At 41.9% G+C, this 10,668-nt stretch overlaps 1 protein-coding gene and 1 long non-coding RNA gene across 10 annotated transcripts in view; one reads left to right on the top strand and one right to left on the bottom strand.

Annotated features, from left to right (window-relative positions):
- Positions 1-1,121: 1,121 nt before the first annotated feature.
- On the bottom strand, positions 1,122-1,901 carry LOC119563830. Its single transcript, XR_005222445.2, has 2 exons — positions 1,479-1,901; positions 1,122-1,358 (listed from the first exon to the last, which is right to left on the bottom strand). It is a non-coding gene; the product is annotated as an uncharacterized LOC119563830 (long non-coding RNA).
- A 35-nt stretch (positions 1,902-1,936) lies between these two features.
- MAPKAP1 (MAPK associated protein 1) overlaps positions 1,937-10,668 on the top strand; it is a 156,998-nt gene continuing 148,266 nt past the window's right edge. For 6 of the 9 annotated variants that reach the window (XR_006286122.1, XR_005222442.2, XR_005222444.2 and 3 more), the window contains exon 1: positions 1,937-2,099. The gene's annotated coding sequence lies outside the window, so the exon portion shown is untranslated. The remainder of the gene's footprint in view (positions 2,100-10,668) is intronic. The other 3 variants (XM_043530236.1, XM_037879314.2, XM_037879313.1) reach the window with 3 other exon arrangements.

The following is a 10,668-nucleotide window of genomic DNA, read 5'->3' as shown; positions in this document are numbered from 1 at the left end:
TTAAAAAAGTTTTGTAGGTATAACTATATTGATTAGGAGCGTGAAACCACCCCAACTGACATAGCTATGCCAGCAAAAGCCCTAGTATTGACACATTAAAATACAGCAGAACCTCAGAGTTATGAACACCAGAGTTACAAACTGGTCAGCCAATGACAGACCTCACTTGGGGCTTGTCTACACTTACATTTTATAGCGCTCCAACTTGCTGGCTCAGGGGTGTGAAAAATCATGCCCCTGAGCGCAGCAAGTCTGACTGCTTTAAAGTGCTAGTGTAGACAGGCTCCCAGCGCTCGGAGCTAATCCCCTCGTGGAGGTGGATTACCAGGAGCTCTCTCCCAGCACTCGCATGCGACCACACTCGCACTTCAAAGCGCTGCCGCGGGAGTGCTCCTGCATCAGCGCTTTGAAGTTTCCAGTGTAGCCACGCCCTTGGAATTGGAAGTATGCAATCAGGCAGCAGTAGAGAAAAAAATATAGTACGGTACTATGTTGAACGTAAACGACTGAAAAATAAAAGCAAAGTTTTTTAAAAAGATTTGACCAGGTAATGAAACTGTTTCTGTACTTGTTTCATTTACATTAAGATGGTTAAAAGCAGCATTTTTCTTCTGCATGGTAAAATTTCAAAGCTGTATTAAGTCAATTTCAGTTGTAAACTTTTGAAAGAACAACCATAATGTTTTGTTCAGAGTTCAGGAACATTTCAGAGTTATGAACAACCTCCATTCTCAAGGAGTTCGTAAATCTGAGGTTCTACTGTAGTCCTTTTGCTGGTATAGCTTATTTTGGTTGAGGAATTGATATAAACAATACTAGCAAAATAAATCTTTTGGCTGTATAAGTTGTGTCTTCACTTGCTCTGCCAGCAAACCCTTTCTAGGGTAGACAAGCGGTCTGACATCTGTATTTCTCTGAAACAATAGAGCCCACAAAGCCCAGAATGAAGCACATGAAGACCAAAGACTGAAGGATGTAAAATGAGTTTGGATTGGGCTGATCTCCTCTAGAGTCTGACCATGTTCAAGACACACTGCAAAACCATCCTCTTTTACAAATTTTGCCACAATAACCGCAGAGTAATGTGTGACAGAAAGTAAGAAAGGAGTAACAAAAGTATATCCTGAGTAAATCCTCTTTTATGACAGGGACAACAGAAAATTAATAAAGTGCATGCAGACTCTCAGTGCATATGTAATTTACATGGGAAGTAAGAATCAGTTATGATGACAAGTACGATAGAAAACCCCAGCAAGATTCTTACACCTTCCCCTGAAGCATCTGACTGTGGTCGCTGTTGGAGGCAAGGTACTGAACCGGATGCCCGGGTCCGATGCAGGATGGCAATTCCTGTGTTCCTAAGAGAGAGAGAGGATTGAAAACCCCACTAAATGAAATCTGTATCCCGTCTCCAAGGTGGATGCAAGATCATTCTAATGACATCCATTTTCTTGGCTGGGGTTTTGGGTCTTTCTTACGCCAAAATTATTCATTCGCTTTCTTATTTTTGCAGATTATGACAGCTGGCCCTTTCCATGGCGTCCCCCACGTTTCCTCTAGATTCCGGGTCTGTGTCTCGCTGTGGGACACTAGCCCCTCTACGAGAGGAAGGCTCTTGGGCCCTAACGATGCAGACGACGCCGGAGCAGGACGCCCACGCCCGCCCACACGGGCAGGGCAGCGAACTCCGGCCGGCGCCCCCTGCAAAGCTCGGCACCCGAGCGCGGGGGCCGACTCTCCACGAGGGCTGCGGGGCTACTCAGGGGCTACTCCCGGCTGTTCCCCAGCGCCAGCAGGCGAGGGCTGCGGGCCCGGCGGCCGGCTCGCCTCAGCGGCTACCGGAGCGCGCGCCCGCCGGGCCCGGAGCGCAGGCCGCGGAGACCGCGCGTGCCCGCGGCCCCACATCCCGCCCCTCCCGCCGGCGCGTGCGCGTGCTCCCCCGACCTCCGTCACTTCCGGCAGGGGGTTGTGTTTCCGGGTCCGCGTGTCCGTGCCGCGAGCTGGTGGCGGCGGGGTCTGAGCGGCCCCGGAAGCGGCCCTGCCGGCGGGGGCAGGAAGAGGGACCCGGCCCCACGGGAGTTGCAGCGCCCGCGCGGCCTGTAAGTGGGGAAGGGTCCCGGGTCCCAGCCGCGCCGCCCCGCTCCCTGGACTCAGGCCGGCTGCCCCGGGGACGGAGCCCCGGTGCCGGGCTGAGCTCGGCTCTGTGCTGGGGCAGGCCGCGTCCCGCAGCCCGAGCCCGGGGGCTGCGGCTCGCCGCCCGCTGGGCCGGGCCGCGCCTCTTTGCCCACCCCGGCCCCTGGACCCCGCTCCCCTCCCGGCATTGAGGGCGGAACCCAGGAGTCCGGAGCCCTAGTCTCCGTCTGCCCCCGCCCCCACCCCTCGAACAGCTGGAGCCCCGCTGGAACCCTAGGACGCCGAGCCCTGGCTCCCAGCGCTCCTGCCCCTTCCCCGAGCGGGGGGAGCCCGGGAGTCCCCGCTCCCCTGCCCTGCCCCGTCCACAAAATGGTGCTTTGCTGCGGGCGTTTGACACCTCGTTGAAGGCAGAAAAAGGAATGTGATCAATAGAACTATGCAGCTGGTACAAACCTTCGGTTTCTCCTTCTCTCTCAGCAGAGCTTTGTTGGCAGAGATTATTGTACATTGCCACACGTCTGACTTCCTTATCTTCACAGTGTGGTGCAGAATATTTGTAAATATCTTATTGCGTATCACATTTCATTAAAATTAAACAGTGAAAATGAATGAACAAAGTATAGCTAATGCTACATTAGCATGGTTTTAGTGCACATGTTCTGTTGCTAATTCACAAAATTCTGTAATTGACAACGGGTCTTCACTTGTGTGAGTTAGTGAGATTCTTCTGTATAATCGTTCATTTATTCCTCAGAATAAAAGTCTTGTTAAATTCATGGGCTACAGGAAACCATTATTTTACCTTTATGATATTTCAGAGACTTATGTGAATATATCAGTCCTGTAGATATACAAATTAGTACGGTTTATATAGAGAGCTTTATGTAGGCCGCCCTTTAGAGTAGGTAAAAGGCACTTAAAACACACCAATCTTTTTGCAAGGACTTCATTGTAATTGCACAAATAAGTATAGTAGATATAATGGACAAGAAGCTATAGTTTGGGTAAACAGTGTAGATCAAGTGGGCTTCTAAGAAGTGATTTGAAAGGGGAAAACAGGTGATGATCTGGTAGGGCATGTGGCAAAAGAGCTGGACTCAGGCACATTATAGAAATTGAGATACTGTTGAGAGGCTTTGGTTCAGATACTGAGTTTCTGGTTCCCATAAGCAAGTACAATAGACCTGATGTCCTGGGATAATATGGTAAGTTACATTCCTCTATGTTCTGCTATTACCACTTCATATTAACATTATAACTTTCCTGCTGCATGAGCTTCTTTGGTTTGGATCCCCAGTCTCCAACATGCTACTCTGGTTGTATAGGGTGCTTGCACTGTGACCGTTTAAAGTGATTCCACTCTGCCTTATTTGCTGGTTCATTGCCTTGTTTTCTGACACACATGAGAAGGGTTGCCAGCCAACTGCAGTGCTCACATACTGTAGGAATTCCAGTGTGGGAAAGGGAGTGGTATATTTTGTGAGTGAGACAAAGGTAAGGTTTGATATAAGTGTTGTTAAGCTCATCCCTGGTTGTCATCTAGACCAGGAATAACATAGTTTACTTGACAACAGTTTGAAAACTAAATGACAAGATGAACCTTTTGGGGCATCCAGACTGTTTTTCAGTTTAGCTTACCTTTTACTTAGGTCCTGTCTATACACAGACTGGAACCAAAATAACTAAATTGGTTGTAATTAAAACCTCCCATTATTTTAGTGCAAATCTGTGTGTTGACACTTTTCAAATTGAGAGTGTACTGTTTTGATATAGTCCAAAGTAAGAGTCTATACACAGATTTCCTCTGAAGTAACGAAAAGTGTGAATTACGACCAGCTTAGTTATTTCAGTTCTAGTTGGTGTGTAGACAAACCCCTTCTCATAGCCACACACCATCTGTTGATTACCGTAGGTCAGTGGTTCTCAAACTTTTGTACTGGTGACCGCTTTCACATAGCCTCTGAGTGCGACCCCCCCTCATAAATTAAAATATATGTTTAATATATTTAACACCATTATAAATGCTGGATGCAAAGCAGGGTTTGGGGTAGAGGCTGACAGCTTGTGATTCCCCCATGTAATAACCTCATGACTCCGAGGGGTCTTGACCCCCAGTTTGAGAACCCTGCCATAGCTGTTTATTTCAGTTATGTGCCCTGTCTGCTCTAGGTTTCACTTTTAATTGTTCGGTTCTCTTGGAATTTGTTTGTATAGGAGTATGAGTGGCCCTTACAATAAAGATCTCATCACTAAGTTGTTTGTCAGAAGGATCTGTTTGTTATTTTCAATAAAACAAGCTTTCCATTACCAGAAATTCTGGGGTGTAAGAATGAGACAAATGCCGGAGGGCCCTTGATACCTTAAATAACTGAAAGAAGTTGATTTTTAAAAAAACAACAACACTGTGTTCAGTGTAGAAAAGCAAAAAGTCTTCACAGCCTTCCCCCATGTCTGCTTATGCAAAGAACTCCTATTAGCACCTTTTCATAATGACAGTAAGTTTGCTGTGCTACATTTTACTAACACCAATTCTTTCAGTCTGTCTGGTCTATATATTAGAGGTGAGGCTAATCCAGCCCTTTGATATTCTACATTTTAATATTTCCCCAGTGTCTCTGCTGGCAAGAAAAACGAGGAGTCCTTGTGGCACTTTAGAGACTAGCAAATTTATTTGGGCATAAGCTTTCATGGGCTAGAACCCACTTCATCAGATGTATGAAGTAAAAGATATAGGAGCAGGTATAAATACATGAAAGGATGTGGGTTGCTTTACCAAGTGTTAGGTCAGTCTAAACAAGATAAATCAATTAACAGCAGGATACCCTAAGGGAGGGAGTGGTTGGGTCATTACAAAACCTAAACTTAATTTCCTCAATACTAATTTCTCCCTACTGTTACTCACACCTTCTTGTCAACTGTCTGAAAAGGAGTACTTGTGGCACCTTAGAGACTAACCAATTTATTTGAGCATAAGCTTTTGTGAGCTACAGCTCACTTCATCGGATGCATTCAGTGGAAAATACTGAATGCATCCGATGAAGTGAGCTGTAGTTCACGAAAGCTTATGCTCAGATAAATTTGTTAGTCTCTAAGGTGCCACAAGTCCTCCTTTTCTTTTTGCGAGTACAGACTAACACGGCTGCTACTCTGAAACCTGTCTGTAATGGGCCACTATCTTACCACTTCAAAAGTTATTTCTCCTCCTTTGGTATCCTGCTGTTAATTGATTTATCTCGTTAGACTGACTGACCTAACACTTGGTAAATTAACCCACATCCTTTCATGTATTTATACCTGCTCCTATATCTTTTACTTCATACATCTGATGAAGTGGGTTCTAGCCCATGAAAGCTTATGCGCAAATAAATTTGTTAGTCTCTAAGGTGCCACAAGGACTCCTTTTTTTTTTTTTTTTTTTTTGCTGATACAAACTAACACGGCTACCACTGAAATCCGCTGGCAAGCTTTCTCAAAACAAGACATATACTGAAAAAGCCTCCATATTTGCTAATATTTGTCTTTACTGGTGCTGGTCTGTGGTATGTTTTTGTTCACATCTTGGGCTTGGTGCAGTATTGTCCATTAGCCCAATTTTAATCATATGAAGCACGTTCGTAACCTGTTTCCATGATGTGTTTTGAGAGGAAGTCCTGTCAGAAGTTCACAATTTTTTTAAAAACCGGGACATGCTTTGTGCACTGACCCTTCAGAAGCCTTGGGCTAATAACTCAGGAATTAAGGAAGAAGTAGGGAAAAAAGAGACTGTTAGGGAGCTTTGAAAATTAAAAGGAGAAAGAAGAGATAGCTAAAGTTAAACAATTATGAATCTGTGCTTACATTTGATATAGAGCCCAAAGGGCAATTCTCTAAATAGTAATTTTCTTTGTGACTATGCAAACAACTCATAAAGGGGTGCACAGACCCCCACCCCCGTTGTGATGAGAGAGAAATGTGATTATGGTCTGTCTTGTCCAAAGTTTATTCAGTTTAATTTTGTTTAATATAAATGGGTACAAATTTTGATTTCTAAAATACTTTCTTTGGAATGAACTCCTGTTTTATAAGTAAATACTGTGGAATATAAAAATGAAGAAAATAAATCCTGAGCGGCTGTTCAAGATCTAATTTTGGATACTAGCAGTTCTAGCTTTGGAAGTAGAAATGATACAAGAAAACAGGATTAGGACCAGAGAGAGAAATTGGCAGGTAACGCTTTTTTTTTTTTTTTTTATAAAGGGAGGGGGAGAAAATCAGCATTTGGAACAAAGTGTGGTGATAGAAAAATGTTGAGATTAAATTCTGGTAATATACCTTGCCTACGTACTGTGGATTTTCTTCTCTTTACCTTTAAATGTATGCAGTGCAGTTAGTTTTATTCATAGCTAGATTTACAGTATTTGGAACAGGAATCTACATTTATGAATATGCTTTTACTGTTGATGTGGACAAAATGAACTATACATCTAAAACATTTTAAAGGTAATGTTCCTCTCATTTCTCTAGGATCACATTTTTTAGTATTGAAATGTGATACTGTGGTGACAGAGACCTAGCCATAAAACTGTGACTGATAGGGAGCAGTTATTTTGTGGTTGAAAGCCAGTTAAATATTCCAAATGGAATTTACTTCCAGATATAAGGTATCTCAACCAAAGAAAAATTGGTAAACAGTCCTTAATGTAATCCTGCCGATATCTGGCAATTAAGTTTGTCTCCTTAGTTTTGTTAGAAAGGACCATAGGCAGATGAAAGATACAAGCCACAATCCTACAGTCAGATCTTTTGGGGGGGCTCTAGGCAAGCGAACCCAGTTTTAGGTCATTGTCAAGGACTAATGAGGTTTGTTCAGGAAAAGTGCAAGCCATAGTCTATAAATTGAGTCCCTTGACAATTCTTCAAAGAACTTTGACGGAGATCTAAACTTTTTTTAGATCTAAGTTTATTTTTTTCAGTGGTGTACGGGCAAAGAGAAAAATGTACTACTCTGGATTCTCCTTTTTAGGCAAGTGTATGGTTAAAGACTGAAGTGTATACTATGTAAATGTGTGCAAGTGATGGTGTTTGTCAGGGGTGAAAGTAAGTTAAAGGACTTACCGGTATGCCGGAGTCCTGAGCAGGGGGCGTGGCCTCAACTGGAAGAGCGAGGGCCTTAAATCCCCAGGCTCTTTAAATCTTGATTTAAGGGGCCCGGGGCTCCAGCTGCGGTAGTGGCGGTGTACCAGCTTACTTTCACCTCTGGTGTTTGTAACACACATACCTTCCCACCTCATCTCACCCGAACCCAAACATCTACACTACAATTAAACATCCCCTTAGCATGAGCCCTGCAAGCCTGAGTCAGTTGGCACAACCCAGCTACGGGTTTTTAATGGCTTGTAATCATACCTAGAGAGTTGAAGACCAGAAAGGACTAGCAGCTCATCTAGTCCAGCAGTTCTCAGACTGTGGGTTGGGACCCCAAAGTGGGTCACGACCCTATTTTAATGGGGTCGCCAGGGCTGGCATTAGACTTGGTAGGGCCCGGGGCTGAAGCCAAACCCTGAAGGCTTCAGCCCTGGGTGGCGGTGCTCAGGTTACAGACCGCTCACCTGGGGCTGAAGCCCTTTGTTTTGGCCCGCCTGCCTGGGGTGGTGGGGTTTAGGAAGGCTCAGACTCCCCCTCCCCCCCGATGTTGAGTAGTATTTTTTGTTGTCAGAAGGGGGTCACGGTACAATTAAGTTTGAGAACCCCATATCTAGTCTGACCTACTGCACAACAGAGGCCGCTGATCCCCACCCAGTTACTCCAAAATTAAGCCCAATAGCAAGGATTAGACTAAAATAGCAGTCTTCAGGAGACTAAACCATTATGTGCCTCAAGCAGAGAACAGGAAGGAGTGTGGTTTACCAACACCCAAGGCCTCAACAATGGAAGGTGGTGGAGGCGACTGCAGATATAACAGGCTCTATGCTTATCAATTCTGTGTTTGAGTTTGTTGTTCTCACAGTATGGTTGTTATTGGGGGCCCTGGGCTTGTCTTTCAGCACAGATCAGCATTTTAAATAAATTTGTTAGTCTCTAAGGTGCCACAAGTACTCCTTTTCTTTTTTCATTTTAAGTGTGAAACTTATTAGAATAAATCTGCATGTAAAATCTGAAATTCTACTAACAATTTGGAAATTAAAGAAAAAATACAAAATATTCACTAGCAGTTTAAGACTATTAAATGGGAAGAAAGTAAAGAACTAGCAACATGTATATAAAATATTTTAATTTACAAAAAAATCATGATTTAAATAAAAACATTTATTTATGTTTTTAAATCATGATTGTTAACTTTCATGGCTTAGCCTTGTGTTATAGTTGGAGAGTAGGAATCAGGACTCCTAGCTCCTTTTATTTTTTTTGCCTCTGACTTACTGTTAGGCTAATCACATCATCTTTTTGTGCCTCAGTTTCCCATTTGCAAACAGATATAATAATACATTAATGTAAGGAACACTGAGGCTTAGTTAATGTCTGCAAAGCATTTTGCATATCTGTTGAGAGGATCTCCAAATATTGTTAAAGGACAGTGTCAACTTGAAAAATAACAGCTCCATCTAAAGTTGTGCCTACTTTAGTTACAAGTAACTCATCAGATTACTGTAACTGAAGAATGATTAAGAAAAATAATCAGTTTACAGGAAGTGCTATTCAGTGGGCAAAGTATAGTCAGTTTCACTGTCTTGTTGATGCTGAATACCCATCCTTCCTCAAGTTCTGCAAAAGGGTGTTGATCATTAATACAAGTAGCAATTTTTTAAAAGGGATTTAAAAAACAAAATTGGAACATGCTATTTACAAAGTGCTGTAACTTTTAAAAAAAACCCTGTGTCTTTAAATGCCGAAATGAACTAATGTGCTCTAGGTTTTTGCTGCTCTTGTCAACCCTAATGAGCATGTACTTCAAGACTATGGTAGTTTCACCGTTCGTGGCCAGCACAGTGTGATTAGATAACTTTGTGAATGTGGAGTATGTGCTCTGTTACACTTCTGTAGTAGCCAATATAAAAAATTCAGTATAATCATAGATATTAAAAATTAAGCAAATTGTTTGAACATATTTAGATTAGGCAAAAAATCAGACAAGATGCCGCTTTTGTAAACTGCTTCTGTCCAAACCATTCAGTACAATATCAGAATGAAAAATGACAACACTTTGTCATCTGTTCAAATTGATATTGCACTCTTTGCAGTGACAGCTGAAAAGGCCCACAGGTGCCATATAAAGAGGTGACCATGTTGTCATATTTCATTTAGGCATCCCTCTGCAAAGCCATAATTACCTAATTAGGTTGTTAATTAGGAGATTAGCATTTCACTATATTGATAGAATGCTCTTTGCAGGCATGAGTCTAGATACAGATTTGTCTGCTCTAATTTATAATCTCTGCATTTTTTAATACATATTTATTTGCTTAAATCTTGATGTGGGATAACTCAGTTTAGCAGAGGAACAGTTTGTTTACAGTCAAATGAAGCTTTGACAAGACCAAGAAACAAATAGTGGGGGCAGGTTATGTGCATGGGAGCTCCAATTTTCTCTCTCTCCAAACCCCCTCTACCTCCTTGACACAGTAAATAAAATATTTAAGATATTTCAGTTGGTATAATTTGCATCCTGATTAGGGTGACATCAAAAGTAGAAGAATTCCAAACAGAATTCTGTAAATACAGAGATAAAATATTTTATATAAAACAGATTTACGTGTTCCTAAGCTAGCTAGGATTTCTAAAGATATTTTTAATAAATGTTGCACTTGCATCATATTTTTTAAAAATCCAGTTTTTCTCATGACCGGATACCTTTTAAAACCACTTTAAATGGTGCCTTTCATTATTTTTTTTTAAAATATAGGAACCAAAGGATATTAGTGACAGCTTTTCTAACTAAGTATTCAGTCTTAAATATAGCTGAGTGTTTGAAACATTAACTTAAGTTTTCATATGTGGTTCTCCTCTCTCCATTATCTAGCACGTACAGGATTCTGTCTAGTATTCAAGTACTATATGTATGCTGTATAGTTTTCAAGTCTTTTGAATATTCATAGTGAGCTGGAATATTTGAATTTGGTACTTTTACCAGAGGTTGAAGACTAGAAAGAGGAAAGTTTGTTCCTGTACTGGTAAGAAAGTAGGTATCCAGAGCTGATTTTTCATAAGTGGAGGCAGAAGTCACCGTGAAATTATTTTGCATTACCTGAACCAGTAAACTATTGAAGTGCGTTCTCACCTTCCTGCTTCAGCCAATGTGCTGTTGGGGAAATGAATTCTGCTTTACTAATCTTTGTCTTTTTGTGTTGGCCTTTAAAATCACTTTAAAAAGCTGCCATCAAATGGAGATGTTAAAGTCTAGGGATCAAGGAACAACTCAAGCCTATGATCATGTAATATTGTATTGTTCTTTCCAGCCTTCTACATTCTGAGATTGAAGGAATTTTTTTATATTCATGGCATACTTTCATACGTTGTAGAAGTTCTGTGATGTTTCAAATTTGATTTTTTTTTTCAAAT

This window comes from Chelonia mydas, chromosome 16 (genome assembly GCF_015237465.2).
Source record: "Chelonia mydas isolate rCheMyd1 chromosome 16, rCheMyd1.pri.v2, whole genome shotgun sequence".
Taxonomy (NCBI): domain Eukaryota; kingdom Metazoa; phylum Chordata; order Testudines; family Cheloniidae; genus Chelonia; species Chelonia mydas.
Note: the sequence above shows the minus strand (reverse complement) of the source record. Positions and strands in the feature narration are given on the sequence as shown.